Raw genomic sequence first — 6,951 nt, 5'->3', positions numbered from 1 at the left:
ACTCAGAGGACAAAGGGAGGCTGCAGGCTGGAAGGTAGTGAACATCTGTTTACTGTGAAGTGAGTAGACATGGTAGGCAGGACCTGATTCTTGTGTATGCTAAAGCCTCTTGACATGGTTCTCACTAAGTGCAGGGTTACCATACGTCCAGATTTTTCCAGACATGTCCTCATTTTGGGTACTCTGATCTCCATCTGGGCAGTTTTTTTTAAATATCAACAAATGTCTGGGATTGTGCTCTGCGCAGCATTAAAATTCACCTTCAGCATCAGCAAGGAGCTGCTTGGGGCTGGTGGGAGTGGGGGAAGGGTGATGGGAGACAGAGGGCATCACGTGTGTCTGCGCATATACATTCACATGGCTGACATACAGCCAGGCAAGGTAGTGGGAGCAACCCCAGCAGCTGGATGCAGGTAAGTCTATGGGGAGCAGGAGTTGAAGGGCTAGGGCTTGGGGACTGTCCAGGGGGGCTCCATGTATGTGTGGGGGGTGGGGAGGAGGTGCGGGCAGGAAGCTGTCTGGATGCTGATAGCAGGGGAGATGGAGGAGGTGCCTGCCCCTCCAGCAGGAGAAGGGAGCAGGGGCCTCTGTTAAATGTATGTTGGGTATAAAATCTTTCCACTGTAGTGAGTGGTCTTTGTCTGTACCTGAGGACATAAGCCTAGAGTCTGAATATTTTATGTTGTGAAAGCATTTTTTTAAATCTAGTTTGCTAAGAAGCCTCAATAAACCAGAGAATCACAAAACCAGTCTCCCAGTTTCCCCTTTCATCATTTGGGTCACATATATTTTCATGGTGACTTTTGAAAGTGTAGGCCTTAATTGTTTCATTTAAATAACATCAGATTAATTACAATTTTTATGATATAAAAGTATAACAAAATAAACTGAAAAAGTGTACAATAAGTGCTTTTTCCACTAGGAAACTATTCTATCTCATACATTTTTCAACCAGCTTAAATGAAATATTTGAAGTTAGGCAGATCATTGAGTCCCAGTGGTCTCAGGCTTACAGGGCCAGCCTTATGAAGGTATTTATGTACCCAGTGGATTTAAAAATGCACCTGATCAATTAGGCACCTGTTGGACCAAGTCTGCAGCCATTGGATTGGCTGTGATGCCCCTGATGGCCATGTGGCCCCTGTCCTGCTCAGGCTCAACTGCAGCCCTTCACTTGAATCTTTCCCACTACACCTTGCTTTTAACGAAGACAAACGGCAGCTGCTCTGTGAGCCTAAGCTTGTGTCCATCAACACTGGGCCTCTCCTGGGTCCCCTCAGTCACAGTCCTGCACCCCCAGGCTAGCAGGCCCTCTCAGCCTGTCTGTACCCATGCCAGGCACCTGTTGCCTTAACGGCTCCTTGTGTGGCTCCGTACCTCCTCTACACCACACCCCAAGCCTTGCGGGTGTTCTCTCTTTGTGATGTTGCTTAATTATGTACTCTGCCCCCCTTGGGGCTTCAGACTCCCCTGGTCTGACATGCTGCCCCTTCTCCAAGCTCCCAGACTCTCTGGTCCAGCTTAGCCCTTCCCTGGGCACCAAGACCCTCTGTGGGCTCAAAATAAAATAAAGGCCTCTTGTTTGTAAAACTCAGTCCTTCTCTGCCCAGGGGGCTTGCCTCTGCTCCCAGGCCTGGAGAGTTGTCTATATAATTTCTGCTGCCCAGAGCTCCTTACCCCGTGGCTGCCAAGGAGAGACTGCCTGACCGACTCAGGCTGTGGACTTAGATAGCTCCAGCCTGAGCCCTCTTCCAGTCAGGTAAGTCTCTCATTAGCCCCTTGCACCACCTGCAAACAGCCCCACTGGCTGCTAGGTCCCTTAAAGGAGTAAGCACACCCCAGTGCCCTGCTACACCTGTGTAGGTGCTTTTGGAAATCCTCTTCATAGTGGATTATTTTGTTCAGTGTCCTTTATTTCTCAATAAAGAAGGCAACCTCCATAACAGCGGAAGAATAATTCTCTGGCCTTCATGTTTAAAGGCAAGAATCTTAGTTTGTGCCAATCAGTTTGTGTCAATATGCTTGTGTTAATATCTCTGTTGATTTCCGTGTTGCTTAGCCATTTTACATCAGCTCAGTCTGACTCTAGAAATCTATTTACTTTAGTGAGAGGTAATACATTCAGTTAAACTAAACTGTAGATTTTGACAAACTCCTCACTGTACAGATATATCTCACTAGCGCCCCTTGGTACAAAAGCCTTTGTCTCAGTTCTTAGACAAGAAAATGGGAAAAAATGGTTTGCTGATAGTTGCTATAAATTGAACAAGATTTATGGCTTGAGAGCATGCAGCAGATGAGCTATGACAGAAACTGAGATTGAGCCATTCTGCCAGGTCAAATGAAAAGATTCCCATCTCACAGGGGCTGCCACTATTACTGCTTCCCTCCCCCTCTGAGATTACCTGGGCCAGCCCAGGCACCTTCGTGAACATTACCATAGCAAGATGCCCAGACAGCTTTCAGGTGTCTTTGGGTGACATTCAAGGGCGCCCTTTGGCAGCAACATAGGTGGGGACCAAAGGACCTCTGACTTTTTCTGTTGTAATTTTTTTAATATGTACAATACACTTGTAGGGGAAGGGAAGGACAAGTAGGATTGGGAACAGCCACAGCCTACCGGGGTCAACTAGGTCATAGACAGTCAGACCAAGAGGAGCACACTAGGTCAGTGGGTTATTAGACTATAAGCCCAGGTCAAGCTGGGTTTCAGTCTGAGGTAGAACAGAGAAAAACTTGAGAGATGCATATAGGATCATATTTTACAGTGCCTGCAACCCTGCCTCTATAATTTTGCTCAAAAAATGGGGTGCAACTGAAAAACAAGTCACCAGCTGATGCAACACTGTGATTTTGGTTGTGTAAGTGTTGTCAAGCAAGCTTACAGGCCTTCTTTGAAAAGAAGTCCATAATAATGTGGAACACAATGGGATAAGTGAGTCAGTCATACAGAAGGGTAGTGTTTATACCCTATACTACTTACAGCCATCGTTGTATGTAACTTGCAAAACCAAGAATTACTTCATAGGTAGGTTTAACTGGAATGATCAGTGGGAACTGGTATAAGGCTTATTGAAATCAATAGGGATCTTTACACTGATGTCCATTGTCTTTGCATCAGGGGCCAGAAAGGAAACCTGCTGTGAAAATGTACCTATGCGTAATTCCACCATGAAGCTGTGGGGCACAGACTTGGGGTTTGTTTGTTTCTTTATGGGAACAAAGGGTTTACACCAACTGGACTGAGTCCTAACCCCTTCTGCAACAACTATTATGTATTTTACTCTTCTTCCGTGTTCATTTCAGTGCCTTCACGTTTGATTCCCAAGGATTATGAACCATTGCTAAAAACAGTAGCTGGTACTGCTTAGCTTTTATAATATTAATTTGGAATATTACATTTTGAAAATTTATTTCCATAGCCCTTCCCATCTCAATCTCTCTCACATACATATTGTAAATAGGATGAGGGATAGTACTTAACATCCAGTCTTTAGGCCAAATCCTCAGTTGTTCTAGTTACACGGCAGTCAGTGATGATATACTGACTTTAAGGAGCAGAGAGTATTCCTTCTGGCTTTTACACCACATCTGGGCCAAAGGATCAAATCTGGTAAATGTAACTTTGGAAAATCAGGTAAATGTAACTTTGGCTAATGTGTGTCATTCTAAACTTCCCATAGCGTTCACTATGTCTGTGGGAATACGGTTATTTATTTATTAGATTTCTATCCTGCCTTCCTCAGAAAAGGCCCAGTGGAACTGACAATAGAAAACAATATAAATGATAAAAACAGATTACCTATTAAAATAGAATAGCATGTGGAAAGCAACAAACTCTACAAACTGTGCTCCAAAACTTAGGTCTGCCCACATAAAGAGGTCTTACAACAGTTCCTGAAAATGTCTTCACTCAAACTCTAATGGGCTCAAAGGAGACTTGTAGAGCTGAGATGTGACTCGCAAGAACAACCTCCCACATGTTTTTACCAAATGAACTTGGCAAACTGATGGTATTTGCAGAAGGTTGCTCTCAGCAGACCTTTGAGATTGCAATGGAACATAAGTAGGGATCTACTCAATTCACAATTTTCATGAAAATCATGAAAAAAGGTCACCACAAAAACTTCACATTCCCTGAGAACCACTGGGAAAAAAAAAATTACTAAAAATAAAGGGTGCCTATACACGTACATCAAGGCTGCTCTGATGCGTGGTAATTGCAGCACATCAGAGCAGACTTGATTAATCGAGCCTGCTGTTGCGGTGTAATTACCATGCTCCAGCAGGCTCCAGCATCACATGTATCAGCGTTCCTGTGCCAGGCAATGCTTATGCCACCAATGGTTCAGGATAATCAATATGAAAAGCTTAAGTTTAAGTTTCTCTCAACATAATTATATATGGAACTCAGCTATTGCTGATGAAAGTTGCTGTAATAGGCAGACTGTGATATAAAAGGAAGTGATATTATTCATGCTTGATTTGAAGTGGGTTTTCTTTTTAATTGACCCTCAGTGGGTTTGGATGAGGCCCTGAAGAAACAGCGGTGAGTGAAGTGATACCTTTAGGAAAGCTGGGGCACAGTTAGAGAGATACTATCACAAAATCTATACCTAGGAAAATATTATAAATATCTTTAAATCAAGTATTACAAATCCAGGGAATTTAGAGTTACGAGTGGACTTAAAAGATGTCAAAATGTATTAAGAGGGTAAGGCAGGGTGGCACCTTACGGACTAACTCCTTGGGGGGCATTAGCTACAGACTACTTTGCCAGATGCTATGAATGTACTATGAAAGATCATGCCTCTCTGAACAAATTAATCTATAAGGTGCCACCCTGCCTGACCTTTTGCTTAACCTCAGGCTAACACAGCTAAGTACCTCTAGCCATACATATTAAGTTAGGAAAAGCACAGGTAGGGCATCTGAACAGCCATACTTCTGCCTTTTACTGACACAGTCAAAATCATATAATTACAATTAAGGCATTATCGTGTTTATGGTTTCTTCTTATTAAAGAAATGTTCATTTTATTTCTTCTCCTTATCTCAGGTAGTCATTTTGAGTGTGGCATCTATTGCCCATCTTTCTCTGGGGGAGTGTGTATACTGGCTTCATGAAGAGTTACTGTCACCATTTACTTCCTCTTTGTCTTGAGCACAGAGGGAGCCACCATGACTCTCCTTAGGAATAATTGGAGGCGATGACCATTTTGATTGAAGGCTTCTTAATTGACTTTAGTCCATGGTCTTGGTCCCACTGAGAGGCCATTTTGAAAGAGAGCCATTTCTTATGGAAGTTTCTGTAAAAAGGGCAATGCAGCCCCTCAAGAGGAGAAACTTCATGATAAAAAATAGAAGACAAAGGGATATAATTATTAAATCTACAAAGAAACTCTTCAATTGAGACTAACACAAGATATCTGTCAGGTTTAAATATAGCAAGCATAAAAAGTCTCAAGAGCATGTATTACTCCTACATTCACTGATGGCACTCTAACTTGCTGTGAAATCCAGCAGCCTTGGAGCAGGGAGCACAGCTTAGGTAGAACAGGTAATCAAGACTTTAAATAGTATTTTAAACAGTGTGTTCTGTTTTCACAGTCCTTGGAATGGCTTCATAAATATGGAGATGAATGAATACACCATGTCATTGAAGGTTACAAGGAGATATTTGAATCCCTGATTTTTAAAGACAAGAAGTGCTGAGAAGACAAGGAAAACTAAATGTTACTTCTTTTCTTGCATTGTGGGCTGCAAGAGCCCCGTAATTCTGAATTACAGCCCAGTTCTACAGATGTTCCTTGGAGTTTGGGGTCAGAAGGCAGCCCTGCAATCGTCTAATCTGGCCACTTGTAAACACAGGCAATAGAATTGCACTGCCAAAAGAGGGAGTGCTTTTCCCTGTGTGAACATGGACACAATATATAGTCAAATGGTTAATGGTTCTCAGTGACCATGTCTACACCAGATGCTGAATGGACAGTAGCCTGAGACTACTGTGCGGTAGCATCACATGGCATCAACCATGATGTGGCACTACTGTGCAGTAGTCTCAGGCTACTATGCAGTCAGCATCACAAAAAAGCCGTTTGATGGAGCTACTGCACAGTAACTTGGGTTACTGCACAGTCATTTACTAAATTATATAAACAAGTACTAAATGACTGTGCAGTAAGAACTGCACTATCCGCGTTTCGTGTGGACATGGCCAGTGTGCGTCTTCTGGCTGTTTCTAATCAGAAAGCAAGCCAGCTCTTGCCTGGGCTTGCTGGAATTGATACTTGCTGACTCTCAAAAAGATCTCTTGTTACTATGAGTGAATATTGCAACTGGTAGGAAGATGGCTTCAAGATCGTCAAAGCTCTTTTGCCTAAGAAGGTTACCAGGCAGGCCAATAAGACTAGGACCTGCGACCCCTTGACAGAATTTTAGCTAGGCAAGCTGTGCTGCTTATTCTTCTAGATGATGTATCAAAGCCTTTTGCCAGCAACTTCCCTGTATAGACCATGGATCTTGTATCAGTTCTACAAATGCCCATGTACATGCAGGGGGTTGGGGGCTTTCGACTACTTGTGTTGGGGGCTGGAATTGATTAGAGACATAGCAAAGGCTGGGAAATTATAATTAGGGAAGAACATACAAGGGAGTGGGAAAGAGGAATCTACTAGGTACTGGGTGCATCTACACGTGTGCTTTACTGTAGAGTTGACTAATTAGCTCCCTAGTAAAGCATCATTGTCTATAGGTGCGCTGGTATTAGGGTGCAATAAACTAATGAACTCTTCCATAAGATATTACTGTTGGAGACAGTACTATCTTACAGCGGAGTAATTAACTGCTATCAAACGGGGATAGATGGGTATACCCTGTACAGGAGGGATCGTGTAGAGAAAAGGGGCGGGGGGGTAGCTCTCTATGTTAAGGAAAGCTACACGTCCCTGCA

At 43.2% G+C, this 6,951-nt stretch overlaps 1 long non-coding RNA gene across 1 annotated transcript in view; it reads right to left on the bottom strand.

Annotated features, from left to right (window-relative positions):
• Positions 1 to 265: 265 nt before the first annotated feature.
• Positions 266 to 6,951, bottom strand: part of LOC112549636 — a 21,956-nt gene continuing 15,270 nt past the window's right edge. Inside the window, exon 4 of the long non-coding RNA XR_003093143.1 lies at positions 266 to 5,345. This is a non-coding gene — a long non-coding RNA (uncharacterized LOC112549636). The remainder of the gene's footprint in view (positions 5,346 to 6,951) is intronic.

Source organism: Alligator sinensis, unplaced genomic scaffold (genome assembly GCF_000455745.1).
Source record: "Alligator sinensis unplaced genomic scaffold, ASM45574v1 scaffold233_2, whole genome shotgun sequence".
Taxonomy (NCBI): domain Eukaryota; kingdom Metazoa; phylum Chordata; order Crocodylia; family Alligatoridae; genus Alligator; species Alligator sinensis.
The sequence above is the reverse complement of the archived record's forward strand: the minus strand, read 5'-3'. Positions and strand labels throughout refer to the sequence as shown.